The 16,292-nt window shown below is 37.6% G+C and overlaps 1 protein-coding gene across 1 annotated transcript in view; it reads right to left on the bottom strand.

Annotated features, from left to right (window-relative positions):
• The window catches only part of Lim3 (Lim3 homeobox protein), a 310,687-nt gene that overhangs the window by 80,489 nt on the left and 213,906 nt on the right, over positions 1–16,292 (bottom strand). The gene's annotated exons all lie outside the window — the stretch shown is intronic.

The following is a 16,292-nucleotide window of genomic DNA, read 5'->3' as shown; positions in this document are numbered from 1 at the left end:
GCCCATCCTTTGCTCTATAGGCGTGGATTTTTTAAACAATTTTTCAAGCCCATCCTATGCTCTATAGGCGTGGATTTTTTAAACAATTTTTCAAGCCCATCCTATGCTCTATAGGCGTGGATTTTTTAAACAATTTTTCAAGCCCATCCTATGCTCTATAGGCGTGGATTTTTTAAACAATTTTTCAAGCCCATCCTATGCTCTATAGGCGTGGATTTTTTAAACAATTTTTCAAGCCCATCCTATGCTCTATAGGCGTGGATTTTTTAAACAATTTTTCAAGCCCATCCTTTGCTCTATAGGCGTGGATTTTTTAAACAATTTTTCAAGCCCATCCTATGCTCTATAGGCGTGGATTTTTTAAACAATTTTTCAAGCCCATCCTTTGCTCTATAGGCGTGGATTTTTTAAACAATTTTTCAAGCCCATCCTATGCTCTATAGGCGTGGATTTTTTAAACAATTTTTCAAGCCCATCCTATGCTCTATAGGCGTGGATTTTTTAAACAATTTTTCAAGCCCATCCTATGCTCTATAGGCGTGGATTTTTTAAACAATTTTTCAAGCCCATCCTATGCTCTATAGGCGTGGATTTTTTAAACAATTTTTCAAGCCCATCCTATGCTCTATAGGCGTGGATTTTTTAAACAATTTTTCAAGCCCATCCTATGCTCTATAGGCGTGGATTTTTTAAACAATTTTTCAAGCCCATCCTATGCTCTATAGGCGTGGATTTTTTAAACAATTTTTCAAGCCCATCCTATGCTCTATAGGCGTGGATTTTTTAAACAATTTTTCAAGCCCATCCTTTGCTCTATAGGCGTGGATTTTTTAAACAATTTTTCAAGCCCATCCTATGCTCTATAGGCGTGGATTTTTTAAACAATTTTTCAAGCCCATCCTTTGCTCTATAGGCGTGGATTTTTTAAACAATTTTTCAAGCCCATCCTATGCTCTATAGGCGTGGATTTTTTAAACAATTTTTCAAGCCCATCCTTTGCTCTATAGGCGTGGATTTTTTAAACAATTTTTCAAGCCCATCCTTTGCTCTATAGGCGTGGATTTTTTAAACAATTTTTCAAGCCCATCCTTTGCTCTATAGGCGTGGATTTTTTAAACAATTTTTCAAGCCCATCCTATGCTCTATAGGCGTGGATTTTTTAAACAATTTTTCAAGCCCATCCTATGCTCTATAGGCGTGGATTTTTTAAACAATTTTTCAAGCCCATCCTTTGCTCTATAGGCGTGGATTTTTTAAACAATTTTTCAAGCCCATCCTTTGCTCTATAGGCGTGGATTTTTTATACAATTTTTCAAGCCCATCCTATGCTCTATAGGCGTGGATTTTTTAAACAATTTTTCAAGCCCATCCTATGCTCTATAGGCGTGGATTTTTTAAACAATTTTTCAAGCCCATCCTATGCTCTATAGGCGTGGATTTTTTAAACAATTTTTCAAGCCCATCCTTTGCTCTATAGGCGTGGATTTTTTAAACAATTTTTCAAGCCCATCCTTTGCTCTATAGGCGTGGATTTTTTAAACAATTTTTCAAGCCCATCCTATGCTCTATAGGCGTGGATTTTTTAAACAATTTTTCAAGCCCATCCTATGCTCTATAGGCGTGGATTTTTTAAACAATTTTTCAAGCCCATCCTATGCTCTATAGGCGTGGATTTTTTAAACAATTTTTCAAGCCCATCCTTTGCTCTATAGGCGTGGATTTTTTAAACAATTTTTCAAGCCCATCCTATGCTCTATAGGCGTGGATTTTTTAAACAATTTTTCAAGCCCATCCTATGCTCTATAGGCGTGGATTTTTTAAACAATTTTTCAAGCCCATCCTATGCTCTATAGGCGTGGATTTTTTAAACAATTTTTCAAGCCCATCCTATGCTCTATAGGCGTGGATTTTTTAAACAATTTTTCAAGCCCATCCTATGCTCTATAGGCGTGGATTTTTTAAACAATTTTTCAAGCCCATCCTATGCTCTATAGGCGTGGATTTTTTAAACAATTTTTCAAGCCCATCCTTTGCTCTATAGGCGTGGATTTTTTAAACAATTTTTCAAGCCCATCCTATGCTCTATAGGCGTGGATTTTTTAAACAATTTTTCAAGCCCATCCTATGCTCTATAGGCGTGGATTTTTTAAACAATTTTTCAAGCCCATCCTATGCTCTATAGGCGTGGATTTTTTAAACAATTTTTCAAGCCCATCCTATGCTCTATAGGCGTGGATTTTTTAAACAATTTTTCAAGCCCATCCTTTGCTCTATAGGCGTGGATTTTTTAAACAATTTTTCAAGCCCATCCTTTGCTCTATAGGCGTGGATTTTTTAAACAATTTTTCAAGCCCATCCTATGCTCTATAGGCGTGGATTTTTTAAACAATTTTTCAAGCCCATCCTTTGCTCTATAGGCGTGGATTTTTTAAACAATTTTTCAAGCCCATCCTATGCTCTATAGGCGTGGATTTTTTAAACAATTTTTCAAGCCCATCCTTTGCTCTATAGGCGTGGATTTTTTAAACAATTTTTCAAGCCCATCCTATGCTCTATAGGCGTGGATTTTTTAAACAATTTTTCAAGCCCATCCTTTGCTCTATATGCGTGGATTTTTTAAACAATTTTTCAAGCCCATCCTATGCTCTATAGGCGTGGATTTTTTAAACAATTTTTCAAGCCCATCCTTTGCTCTATAGGCGTGGATTTTTTAAACAATTTTTCAAGCCCATCCTATGCTCTATAGGCGTGGATTTTTTAAACAATTTTTCAAGCCCATCCTTTGCTCTATAGGCGTGGATTTTTTAAACAATTTTTCAAGCCCATCCTATGCTCTATAGGCGTGGATTTTTTAAACAATTTTTCAAGCCCATCCTATGCTCTATAGGCGTGGATTTTTTAAACAATTTTTCAAGCCCATCCTATGCTCTATAGGCGTGGATTTTTTAAACAATTTTTCAAGCCCATCCTATGCTCTATAGGCGTGGATTTTTTAAACAATTTTTCAAGCCCATCCTATGCTCTATAGGCGTGGATTTTTTAAACAATTTTTCAAGCCCATCCTATGCTCTATAGGCGTGGATTTTTTAAACAATTTTTCAAGCCCATCCTATGCTCTATAGGCGTGGATTTTTTAAACAATTTTTCAAGCCCATCCTATGCTCTATAGGCGTGGATTTTTTAAACAATTTTTCAAGCCCATCCTTTGCTCTATAGGCGTGGATTTTTTAAACAATTTTTCAAGCCCATCCTATGCTCTATAGGCGTGGATTTTTTAAACAATTTTTCAAGCCCATCCTTTGCTCTATAGGCGTGGATTTTTTAAACAATTTTTCAAGCCCATCCTATGCTCTATAGGCGTGGATTTTTTAAACAATTTTTCAAGCCCATCCTATGCTCTATAGGCGTGGATTTTTTAAACAATTTTTCAAGCCCATCCTATGCTCTATAGGCGTGGATTTTTTAAACAATTTTTCAAGCCCATCCTATGCTCTATAGGCGTGGATTTTTTAAACAATTTTTCAAGCCCATCCTTTGCTCTATAGGCGTGGATTTTTTAAACAATTTTTCAAGCCCATCCTATGCTCTATAGGCGTGGATTTTTTAAACAATTTTTCAAGCCCATCCTATGCTCTATAGGCGTGGATTTTTTAAACAATTTTTCAAGCCCATCCTTTGCTCTATAGGCGTGGATTTTTTAAACAATTTTTCAAGCCCATCCTATGCTCTATAGGCGTGGATTTTTTAAACAATTTTTCAAGCCCATCCTATGCTCTATAGGCGTGGATTTTTTAAACAATTTTTCAAGCCCGTCCTATGCTCTATAGGCGTGGATTTTTTAAACAATTTTTCAAGCCCATCCTATGCTCTATAGGCGTGGATTTTTTAAACAATTTTTCAAGCCCATCCTATGCTCTATAGGCGTGGATTTTTTAAACAATTTTTCAAGCCCATCCTATGCTCTATAGGCGTGGATTTTTTAAACAATTTTTCAAGCCCATCCTTTGCTCTATAGGCGTGGATTTTTTAAACAATTTTTCAAGCCCATCCTATGCTCTATAGGCGTGGATTTTTTATACAATTTTTCAAGCCCATCCTTTGCTCTATAGGCGTGGATTTTTTAAACAATTTTTCAAGCCCATCCTATGCTCTATAGGCGTGGATTTTTTAAACAATTTTTCAAGCCCATCCTATGCTCTATAGGCGTGGATTTTTTAAACAATTTTTCAAGCCCATCCTATGCTCTATAGGCGTGGATTTTTTAAACAATTTTTCAAGCCCATCCTTTGCTCTATAGGCGTGGATTTTTTAAACAATTTTTCAAGCCCATCCTATGCTCTATAGGCGTGGATTTTTTAAACAATTTTTCAAGCCCATCCTTTGCTCTATAAGCGTGGATTTTTTAAACAATTTTTCAAGCCCATCCTATGCTCTATAGGCGTGGATTTTTTAAACAATTTTTCAAGCCCATCCTATGCTCTATAGGCGTGGATTTTTTAAACAATTTTTCAAGCCCATCCTATGCTCTATAGGCGTGGATTTTTTAAACAATTTTTCAAGCCCATCCTTTGCTCTATAGGCGTGGATTTTTTAAACAATTTTTCAAGCCCATCCTATGCTCTATAGGCGTGGATTTTTTAAACAATTTTTCAAGCCCATCCTATGCTCTATAGGCGTGGATTTTTTAAACAATTTTTCAAGCCCATCCTATGCTCTATAGGCGTGGATTTTTTAAACAATTTTTCAAGCCCATCCTATGCTCTATAGGCGTGGATTTTTTAAACAATTTTTCAAGCCCATCCTATGCTCTATAGGCGTGGATTTTTTAAACAATTTTTCAAGCCCATCCTATGCTCTATAGGCGTGGATTTTTTAAACAATTTTTCAAGCCCATCCTATGCTCTATAGGCGTGGATTTTTTAAACAATTTTTCAAGCCCATCCTATGCTCTATAGGCGTGGATTTTTTAAACAATTTTTCAAGCCCATCCTATGCTCTATAGGCGTGGATTTTTTAAACAATTTTTCAAGCCCATCCTATGCTCTATAGGCGTGGATTTTTTAAACAATTTTTCAAGCCCATCCTATGCTCTATAGGCGTGGATTTTTTAAACAATTTTTCAAGCCCATCCTATGCTCTATAGGCGTGGATTTTTTAAACAATTTTTCAAGCCCATCCTTTGCTCTATAGGCGTGGATTTTTTAAACAATTTTTCAAGCCCATCCTATGCTCTATAGGCGTGGATTTTTTAAACAATTTTTCAAGCCCATCCTTTGCTCTATAGGCGTGGATTTTTTAAACAATTTTTCAAGCCCATCCTATGCTCTATAGGCGTGGATTTTTTAAACAATTTTTCAAGCCCATCCTATGCTCTATAGGCGTGGATTTTTTAAACAATTTTTCAAGCCCATCCTATGCTCTATAGGCGTGGATTTTTTAAACAATTTTTCAAGCCCATCCTTTGCTCTATAGGCGTGGATTTTTTAAACAATTTTTCAAGCCCATCCTATGCTCTATAGGTGTGGATTTTTTATACAATTTTTCAAGCCCATCCTATGCTCTATAGGCGTGGATTTTTTATACAATTTTTCAAGCCCATCCTATGCTCTATAGCCGTGGATTTTTTATACAATTTTTCAAGCCCATCCTATGCTCTATAGCCGTGGATTTTTTATACAATTTTTCAAGCCCATCCTATGCTCTATAGCCGTGGATTTTTATACAATTTTTCAAGCCCATCCTATGCTCTATAGGCGTGGATTTTTTATAAAATTTGTCAATCCCATCCTATGCTCTATGGGCGTGGATTTTTTAAACAATTTTTCAAGCCCATCCTATGCTCTATAGGCGTGGATTTTTTATAAAATTTTTCAAGCCCATCCTATGCTCTATAGACGTGGATTTTTTATAAAATTTGTCAATCCCATCCTATGCTCTATAGGCGTGGATTTTTTTAAGAATTTTTCAAGCCCAGCCTATGCTCTAGAGGCGTGGATTTTTTTAAGAATTTTTCAAGCCCAGCCTATGCTCTAGAGGCGTGGATTTTTTTAAGAATTTTTCAAGCCCAGCCTATGCTCTAGAGGCGTGGATTTTTTTAAGAATTTTTCAAGCCCAGCCTATGCTCTAGAGGCGTGGATTTTTTTAAGAATTTTTCAAGCCCAGCCTATGCTCTAGAGGCGTGGATTTTTTTAAGAATTTTTCAAGCCCAGCCTATGCTCTAGAGGCGTGGATTTTTTTAAGAATTTTTCAAGCCCAGCCTATGGTCTAGAGGCGTGGATTTTTTTAAGAATTTTTCAATCCCAGCCTATGCTCTAGAGGCGTGGATTTTTTTTAGGAATTTTTCAAGCCCAGCCTATGCTCTAGAGGCGTGGATTTTTTTAAGAATTTTTCAAGCCCAGCCTATGGTCTAGAGGCGTGGATTTTTTTAAGAATTTTTCAAGCCCAGCCTATGGTCTAGAGGCGTGGATTTTTTTAAGAATTTTTCAATCCCAGCCTATGCTCTAGAGGCGTGGATTTTTTTAAGAATTTTTCAAGCCCAGCCTATGCTCTAGAGGCGTGGATTTTTTTAAGAATTTTTCAAGCCCAGCCTATGCTCTAGAGGCGTGGATTTTTTTAAGAATTTTTCAAGCCCAGCCTATGCTCTAGAGGCGTGGATTTTTTTAAGAATTTTTCAAGCCCAGCCTATGCTCTAGAGGCGTGGATTTTTTTAAGAATTTTTCAAGCCCAGCCTATGGTCTAGAGGCGTGGATTTTTTTAAGAATTTTTCAATCCCAGCCTATGCTCTAGAGACGTGGATTTTTTTAAGAATTTTTCAATCCCAGCCTATGCTCTAGAGGCGTGGATTTTTTTAGGAATTTTTCAAGCCCAGCCTATGCTCTAGAGGCCTGGATTTTTTTAAGAATTTTTCAAGCCCAGCCTATGCTCTAGAGGCGTGGATTTTTTTAAGAATTTTTCAAGCCCAGCCTATGGTCTACAGGCGTGGATTTTTTTAAGAATTTTTCAATCCCAGCCTATGCTCTAGAGGCGTGGATTTTTTTAAGAATTTTTCAATCCCAGCCTATGCTCTAGAGGCGTGGATTTTTTTAAGAATTTTTCAAGCCCAGCCTATGCTCTAGAGGCGTGGATTTTTTTAAGAATTTTTCAAGCCCAGCCTATGCTCTAGAGGCGTGGATTTTTTTAAGAATTTTTCAAGCCCAGTCTATGCTCTAGAGGCGTGGATTTTTTTAAGAATTTTTCAAGCCCAGCCTATGCTCTAGAGGCGTGGATTTTTTTAAGAATTTTTCAAGCCCAGCCTATGCTCTAGAGGCGTGGATTTTTTTAAGAATGTTTCAAGCCCAGCCTATGCTCTAGAGGCGTGGATTTTTTTAAGAATTTTTCAAGCCCAGCCTATGCTCTAGAGGCGTGGATTTTTTTAAGAATTTTTCAAGCCCAGCCTTTGCTCTAGAGGCGTGGATTTTTTTAAGAATTTTTCAAGCCCAGCCTATGCTCTAGAGGCGTGGATTTTTTTAAGATTTTTTCAAGCCCAGCCTATGCTCTAGAGGCGTGGATTTTTTTAAGAATTTTTCAAGCCCAGCCTATGCTCTAGAGGCGTGGATTTTTTTAAGAATTTTTCAAGCCCAGCCTATGCTCTAGAGGCGTGGATTTTTTTAAGAATTTTTCAAGCCCAGCCTATGCTCTAGAGGCGTGGATTTTTTTAAGAATTTTTCAAGCCCAGCCTATGCTCTAGAGGCGTGGATTTTTTTAAGAATTTTTCAAGCCCAGCCTATGCTCTAGAGGCGTGGATTTTTTTAAGAATTTTTCAAGCCCAGCCTATGCTCTAGAGGCGTGGATTTTTTTAAGAATTTTTCAAGCCCAGCCTATGCTCTAGAGGCGTGGATTTTTTTAAGAATTTTTCAAGCCCAGCCTATGCTCTAGAGGCGTGGATTTTTTTAAGAATTTTTCAAGCCCAGCCTATGCTCTAGAGGCGTGGATTTTTTTAAGAATTTTTCAAGCCCAGCCTATGCTCTAGAGGCGTGGATTTTTTTAAGAATTTTTCAAGCCCAGCCTTTGCTCTAGAGGCGTGGATTTTTTTAAGAATTTTTCAAGCCCAGCCTATGCTCTGGAGGCGTGGATTTTTTAAGAATTTTTCAAGCCCAGCCTATGCTCTGGAGGCGTGGATTTTTTAAGAATTTTTCAAGCCCAGCCTATGCTCTGGAGGCGTGGATTTTTTTAAGAATTTTTCAAGCCAAGCCTATGCTCTGGAGGCGTGGATTTTTTTAAGAATTTTTCAAGCCCAGCCTATGCTCTGGAGGCGTGGATTTTTTAAGAATTTTTCAGGCCCAGCCTATGCTCTAGAGGCATGGATTTTTTCAGTTTTAGACAGAAGCCCCTTTAAATGAATCCTCTTTTTAGGTACCTCCTACAAACAGAAGCATCTTTAAATGGAACTTCTTTAGAGAGATGACCCTTCGAAAAGATCTTCTTAAGACCGAAGCCCATTTTGAGTTGTTTTTTGCGGGCAAAAATCTTTTTAAGAGGGTTTTCTGTATCCAAAAGACCTACAAATCCCCTTTAAGAGTCTTTTATTGGCATAAGCACTCGTAGAAGGGCAGTTGTTGTTCACAAAAGAAACATTATTTTTTTCATTGAAAACCAATAGGACACTAATGATTACCTTAACCATTCCTCTGCATATTCCCTTTAAAATTGCGTGACCACTGAGCATTTATAAGGCTCAAAATATACAGCCAGCCCTTAAAGTACTTAGCAGCAGAATGCATTAATCTCCGACATGGAATTATTGAACGAGCGAGCGAGCTGAGGGCACAACACATTTGTAGCTATTAATAAATTTTGCAGTAACATTTATTCAAAGGGTTTTATTGCTAATGTCCATATGTGCTTATGTATAAGCTTCTCTATGTCCTGCTGCATGTCCTTCGAACATCATTGTTGGTTTTTTTGTGTTTGCAAGTTTATGATTCCTACAATAAAATCGAAATCGTGGGCGTCATGGTGAACAATAGTTGATGACATGCAGTGTGTCATAAAACTGATGTTGTTGTTGTTGTAATAGTTTTAGTTATTGCTGTTGTTCGGTGCTCTTTTTTATGGCGTTTGCATTAATTGAGCACGCGCCAACACTTTGTTGCCATTTAGTTAAATACACACTATGGACTTGTGTCCCTTTCCCCTGCCGTGCCATGCCATGCCACATGGAATTAGGGTTCCATTTTTGTGTACAAAAAGTCCTTCACTTAAATTGCCCAACGTAGAATTGTTGTTGTTGGTAATGGTGGTGGTGCTTTGCAACAACTAAAAAGGTCTTATCAAAGAATATTATCTAATTAGAGGCTGTTAGTACAACCAAAAATGTTGGCTGGTTGGCAGACTGGCTTTACTGGCTGACTGACTGTTTGCTATTGTTATGACACCAAAAGGAAAAAAAGTTTAAGCCATTATGCCTATTATGGCCATGAAATGAAATAGTCAACCACCCAAATAGAAAAGCCAGAGCAAAGCTAAAGTCTTCAAATTGCTTTCAAATGAGCCACAAAGCTGGAAAAGAAAATAATTTTGTGGGGGTCTTTAAGTAGACAATTTGTCTGTTATTATCCATTTTCGTCCATCCATCCTTAGCCGGTCTTAACTAACCAATTGTTGGGTGTCATTAAAGATGGCCAAAAATTATTTCGAATTTATTTGTTTAATCCTGAGAATAATAAACAGAAACTTTTTTGTTGGCTATTTGAGGCTATTAATTCGACCAAAGAGATGTTGGCGTTTTGGGATACCGAAACCATAATTTCTTTAGGTTGGTTCAATTTTCAAAAAAAAAAAAAAAAGAATTCGACAAACGCCATTTTAAAGGGGTCTGCTATAAACTGAAATGCCATTAAAGGGGTCTTCTATAGACAGAAGCCCTTTAAAAGGTCTTTATAGACAAAAGCCTCTTTAGAGTGGCCTTCAGTAGGCAGAAGCCTATTTAAAGGGACCGTTTTTATGACTGATGCCCCTTTAGAGGAATATTTTGTGATCAGAGCCCCTTTAAAGGGGTCTTCTATATATAGAAGACCCCTTTAAGCCCATCCTATGCTCTATAGGCGTGGATTTTTTATACAATTTTTCAAGCCCATCCTATGCTCTATAGGCGTGGATTTTTTATACAATTTTTCAAGCCCACCCTATGCTCTATAGGCGTGGATTTTTTAAACAATTTTTCAAGCCCATCCTATGCTCTATAGGCGTGGATTTTTTAAACAATTTTTCAAGCCCATCCTATGCTCTATAGGCGTGGATTTTTTAAACAATTTTTCAAGCCCATCCTATGCTCTATAGGCGTGGATTTTTTAAACAATTTTTCAAGCCCATCCTATGCTCTATAGGCGTGGATTTTTTATACAATTTTTCAAGCCCATCCTATGCTCTATAGGCGTGGATTTTTTATACAATTTTTCAAGCCCATCCTATGCTCTATAGGCGTGGATTTTTTATACAATTTTTCAAGCCCATCCTATGCTCTATAGGCGTGGATTTTTTATACAATTTTTCAAGCCCATCCTATGCTCTATAGGCGTGGATTTTTTATACAATTTTTCAAGCCCATCCTATGCTCTATAGGTGTGGATTTTTTATACAATTTTTCAAGCCCATCCTATGCTCTATAGGCGTGGATTTTTTAAACAATTTTTCAAGCCTATACTATGCTCTATAGATGTGGATTTTATAATCAATTTTTCAAGCCCATCCTACGCTCTATAGGCGTGGATTTTTTAAACAATTTTTCAAGCCCATCCTATGCTCTATAGGCGTGGATTTTTTATACAATTTTTCAAGCCCATCCTATGCTCTATAGGCGTGGATTTTTTATACAATTTTTCAAGCCCATCCTATGCTCTATAGGCGTGGATTTTTTATACAATTTTTCAAGCCCATCCTATGCTCTATAGGCGTGGATTTTTTATACAATTTTTCAAGCCCATCCTATGCTCTATAGGTGTGGATTTTTTTGATACAATTTTTCAAGCCCATCCTATGCTCTATAGGCGTGGATTTTTTATACAATTTTTCAAGCCCATCCTATGCTCTATAGGCGTGGATTTTTTATACAATTTTTCAAGCCCATCCTATGCTCTATAGGTGTGGATTTTTTATACAATTTTTCAAGCCCATCCTATGCTCTATAGGCGTGGATTTTTTATACAATTTTTCAAGCCCATCCTATGCTCTATAGCCGTGGATTTTTTATACAATTTTTCAAGCCCATCCTATGCTCTATAGCCGTGGATTTTTTATACAATTTTTCAAGCCCATCCTATGCTCTATAGCCGTGGATTTTTATACAATTTTTCAAGCCCATCCTATGCTCTATAGGCGTGGATTTTTTATAAAATTTGTCAATCCCATCCTATGCTCTATGGGCGTGGATTTTTTAAACAATTTTTCAAGCCCATCCTATGCTCTATAGGCGTGGATTTTTTATAAAATTTTTCAAGCCCATCCTATGCTCTATAGACGTGGATTTTTTATAAAATTTGTCAATCCCATCCTATGCTCTATAGGCGTGGATTTTTTTAAGAATTTTTCAAGCCCAGCCTATGCTCTAGAGGCGTGGATTTTTTTAAGAATTTTTCAAGCCCAGCCTATGCTCTAGAGGCGTGGATTTTTTTAAGAATTTTTCAAGCCCAGCCTATGCTCTAGAGGCGTGGATTTTTTTAAGAATTTTTCAAGCCCAGCCTATGCTCTAGAGGCGTGGATTTTTTTAAGAATTTTTCAAGCCCAGCCTATGCTCTAGAGGCGTGGATTTTTTTAAGAATTTTTCAAGCCCAGCCTATGCTCTAGAGGCGTGGATTTTTTTAAGAATTTTTCAAGCCCAGCCTATGGTCTAGAGGCGTGGATTTTTTTAAGAATTTTTCAATCCCAGCCTATGCTCTAGAGGCGTGGATTTTTTTTAGGAATTTTTCAAGCCCAGCCTATGCTCTAGAGGCGTGGATTTTTTTAAGAATTTTTCAAGCCCAGCCTATGGTCTAGAGGCGTGGATTTTTTTAAGAATTTTTCAAGCCCAGCCTATGGTCTAGAGGCGTGGATTTTTTTAAGAATTTTTCAATCCCAGCCTATGCTCTAGAGGCGTGGATTTTTTTAAGAATTTTTCAAGCCCAGCCTATGCTCTAGAGGCGTGGATTTTTTTAAGAATTTTTCAAGCCCAGCCTATGCTCTAGAGGCGTGGATTTTTTTAAGAATTTTTCAAGCCCAGCCTATGCTCTAGAGGCGTGGATTTTTTTAAGAATTTTTCAAGCCCAGCCTATGCTCTAGAGGCGTGGATTTTTTTAAGAATTTTTCAAGCCCAGCCTATGGTCTAGAGGCGTGGATTTTTTTAAGAATTTTTCAATCCCAGCCTATGCTCTAGAGACGTGGATTTTTTTAAGAATTTTTCAATCCCAGCCTATGCTCTAGAGGCGTGGATTTTTTTAGGAATTTTTCAAGCCCAGCCTATGCTCTAGAGGCCTGGATTTTTTTAAGAATTTTTCAAGCCCAGCCTATGCTCTAGAGGCGTGGATTTTTTTAAGAATTTTTCAAGCCCAGCCTATGGTCTACAGGCGTGGATTTTTTTAAGAATTTTTCAATCCCAGCCTATGCTCTAGAGGCGTGGATTTTTTTAAGAATTTTTCAATCCCAGCCTATGCTCTAGAGGCGTGGATTTTTTTAAGAATTTTTCAAGCCCAGCCTATGCTCTAGAGGCGTGGATTTTTTTAAGAATTTTTCAAGCCCAGCCTATGCTCTAGAGGCGTGGATTTTTTTAAGAATTTTTCAAGCCCAGTCTATGCTCTAGAGGCGTGGATTTTTTTAAGAATTTTTCAAGCCCAGCCTATGCTCTAGAGGCGTGGATTTTTTTAAGAATTTTTCAAGCCCAGCCTATGCTCTAGAGGCGTGGATTTTTTTAAGAATGTTTCAAGCCCAGCCTATGCTCTAGAGGCGTGGATTTTTTTAAGAATTTTTCAAGCCCAGCCTATGCTCTAGAGGCGTGGATTTTTTTAAGAATTTTTCAAGCCCAGCCTTTGCTCTAGAGGCGTGGATTTTTTTAAGAATTTTTCAAGCCCAGCCTATGCTCTAGAGGCGTGGATTTTTTTAAGATTTTTTCAAGCCCAGCCTATGCTCTAGAGGCGTGGATTTTTTTAAGAATTTTTCAAGCCCAGCCTATGCTCTAGAGGCGTGGATTTTTTTAAGAATTTTTCAAGCCCAGCCTATGCTCTAGAGGCGTGGATTTTTTTAAGAATTTTTCAAGCCCAGCCTATGCTCTAGAGGCGTGGATTTTTTTAAGAATTTTTCAAGCCCAGCCTATGCTCTAGAGGCGTGGATTTTTTTAAGAATTTTTCAAGCCCAGCCTATGCTCTAGAGGCGTGGATTTTTTTAAGAATTTTTCAAGCCCAGCCTATGCTCTAGAGGCGTGGATTTTTTTAAGAATTTTTCAAGCCCAGCCTATGCTCTAGAGGCGTGGATTTTTTTAAGAATTTTTCAAGCCCAGCCTATGCTCTAGAGGCGTGGATTTTTTTAAGAATTTTTCAAGCCCAGCCTATGCTCTAGAGGCGTGGATTTTTTTAAGAATTTTTCAAGCCCAGCCTATGCTCTAGAGGCGTGGATTTTTTTAAGAATTTTTCAAGCCCAGCCTTTGCTCTAGAGGCGTGGATTTTTTTAAGAATTTTTCAAGCCCAGCCTATGCTCTGGAGGCGTGGATTTTTTAAGAATTTTTCAAGCCCAGCCTATGCTCTGGAGGCGTGGATTTTTTAAGAATTTTTCAAGCCCAGCCTATGCTCTGGAGGCGTGGATTTTTTTAAGAATTTTTCAAGCCAAGCCTATGCTCTGGAGGCGTGGATTTTTTTAAGAATTTTTCAAGCCCAGCCTATGCTCTGGAGGCGTGGATTTTTTAAGAATTTTTCAGGCCCAGCCTATGCTCTAGAGGCATGGATTTTTTCAGTTTTAGACAGAAGCCCCTTTAAATGAATCCTCTTTTTAGGTACCTCCTACAAACAGAAGCATCTTTAAATGGAACTTCTTTAGAGAGATGACCCTTCGAAAAGATCTTCTTAAGACCGAAGCCCATTTTGAGTTGTTTTTTGCGGGCAAAAATCTTTTTAAGAGGGTTTTCTGTATCCAAAAGACCTACAAATCCCCTTTAAGAGTCTTTTATTGGCATAAGCACTCGTAGAAGGGCAGTTGTTGTTCACAAAAGAAACATTATTTTTTTCATTGAAAACCAATAGGACACTAATGATTACCTTAACCATTCCTCTGCATATTCCCTTTAAAATTGCGTGACCACTGAGCATTTATAAGGCTCAAAATATACAGCCAGCCCTTAAAGTACTTAGCAGCAGAATGCATTAATCTCCGACATGGAATTATTGAACGAGCGAGCGAGCTGAGGGCACAACACATTTGTAGCTATTAATAAATTTTGCAGTAACATTTATTCAAAGGGTTTTATTGCTAATGTCCATATGTGCTTATGTATAAGCTTCTCTATGTCCTGCTGCATGTCCTTCGAACATCATTGTTGGTTTTTTTGTGTTTGCAAGTTTATGATTCCTACAATAAAATCGAAATCGTGGGCGTCATGGTGAACAATAGTTGATGACATGCAGTGTGTCATAAAACTGATGTTGTTGTTGTTGTAATAGTTTTAGTTATTGCTGTTGTTCGGTGCTCTTTTTTATGGCGTTTGCATTAATTGAGCACGCGCCAACACTTTGTTGCCATTTAGTTAAATACACACTATGGACTTGTGTCCCTTTCCCCTGCCGTGCCATGCCATGCCACATGGAATTAGGGTTCCATTTTTGTGTACAAAAAGTCCTTCACTTAAATTGCCCAACGTAGAATTGTTGTTGTTGGTAATGGTGGTGGTGCTTTGCAACAACTAAAAAGGTCTTATCAAAGAATATTATCTAATTAGAGGCTGTTAGTACAACCAAAAATGTTGGCTGGTTGGCAGACTGGCTTTACTGGCTGACTGACTGTTTGCTATTGTTATGACACCAAAAGGAAAAAAAGTTTAAGCCATTATGCCTATTATGGCCATGAAATGAAATAGTCAACCACCCAAATAGAAAAGCCAGAGCAAAGCTAAAGTCTTCAAATTGCTTTCAAATGAGCCACAAAGCTGGAAAAGAAAATAATTTTGTGGGGGTCTTTAAGTAGACAATTTGTCTGTTATTATCCATTTTCGTCCATCCATCCTTAGCCGGTCTTAACTAACCAATTGTTGGGTGTCATTAAAGATGGCCAAAAATTATTTCGAATTTATTTGTTTAATCCTGAGAATAATAAACAGAAACTTTTTTGTTGGCTATTTGAGGCTATTAATTCGACCAAAGAGATGTTGGCGTTTTGGGATACCGAAACCATAATTTCTTTAGGTTGGTTCAATTTTCAAAAAAAAAAAAAAAAGAATTCGACAAACGCCATTTTAAAGGGGTCTGCTATAAACTGAAATGCCATTAAAGGGGTCTTCTATAGACAGAAGCCCTTTAAAAGGTCTTTATAGACAAAAGCCTCTTTAGAGTGGCCTTCAGTAGGCAGAAGCCTATTTAAAGGGACCGTTTTTATGACTGATGCCCCTTTAGAGGAATATTTTGTGATCAGAGCCCCTTTAAAGGGGTCTTCTATATATAGAAGACCCCTTTAAGCCCATCCTATGCTCTATAGGCGTGGATTTTTTATACAATTTTTCAAGCCCATCCTATGCTCTATAGGCGTGGATTTTTTATACAATTTTTCAAGCCCACCCTATGCTCTATAGGCGTGGATTTTTTAAACAATTTTTCAAGCCCATCCTATGCTCTATAGGCGTGGATTTTTTAAACAATTTTTCAAGCCCATCCTATGCTCTATAGGCGTGGATTTTTTAAACAATTTTTCAAGCCCATCCTATGCTCTATAGGCGTGGATTTTTTAAACAATTTTTCAAGCCCATCCTATGCTCTATAGGCGTGGATTTTTTATACAATTTTTCAAGCCCATCCTATGCTCTATAGGCGTGGATTTTTTATACAATTTTTCAAGCCCATCCTATGCTCTATAGGCGTGGATTTTTTATACAATTTTTCAAGCCCATCCTATGCTCTATAGGCGTGGATTTTTTATACAATTTTTCAAGCCCATCCTATGCTCTATAGGCGTGGATTTTTTATACAATTTTTCAAGCCCATCCTATGCTCTATAGGTGTGGATTTTTTATACAATTTTTCAAGCCCATCCTATGCTCTATAGGCGTGGATTTTTTAAACAATTTTTCAAGCCTATACTATGCTCTATAG

The sequence above is a fragment of the Musca autumnalis genome, unplaced genomic scaffold (genome assembly GCF_047663935.1).
Source record: "Musca autumnalis isolate F117 unplaced genomic scaffold, ASM4766393v1 scaffold_2, whole genome shotgun sequence".
Lineage (NCBI taxonomy): Eukaryota > Metazoa > Arthropoda > Insecta > Diptera > Muscidae > Musca > Musca autumnalis.
This window is presented reverse-complemented; position numbering and strand designations above follow the sequence as displayed.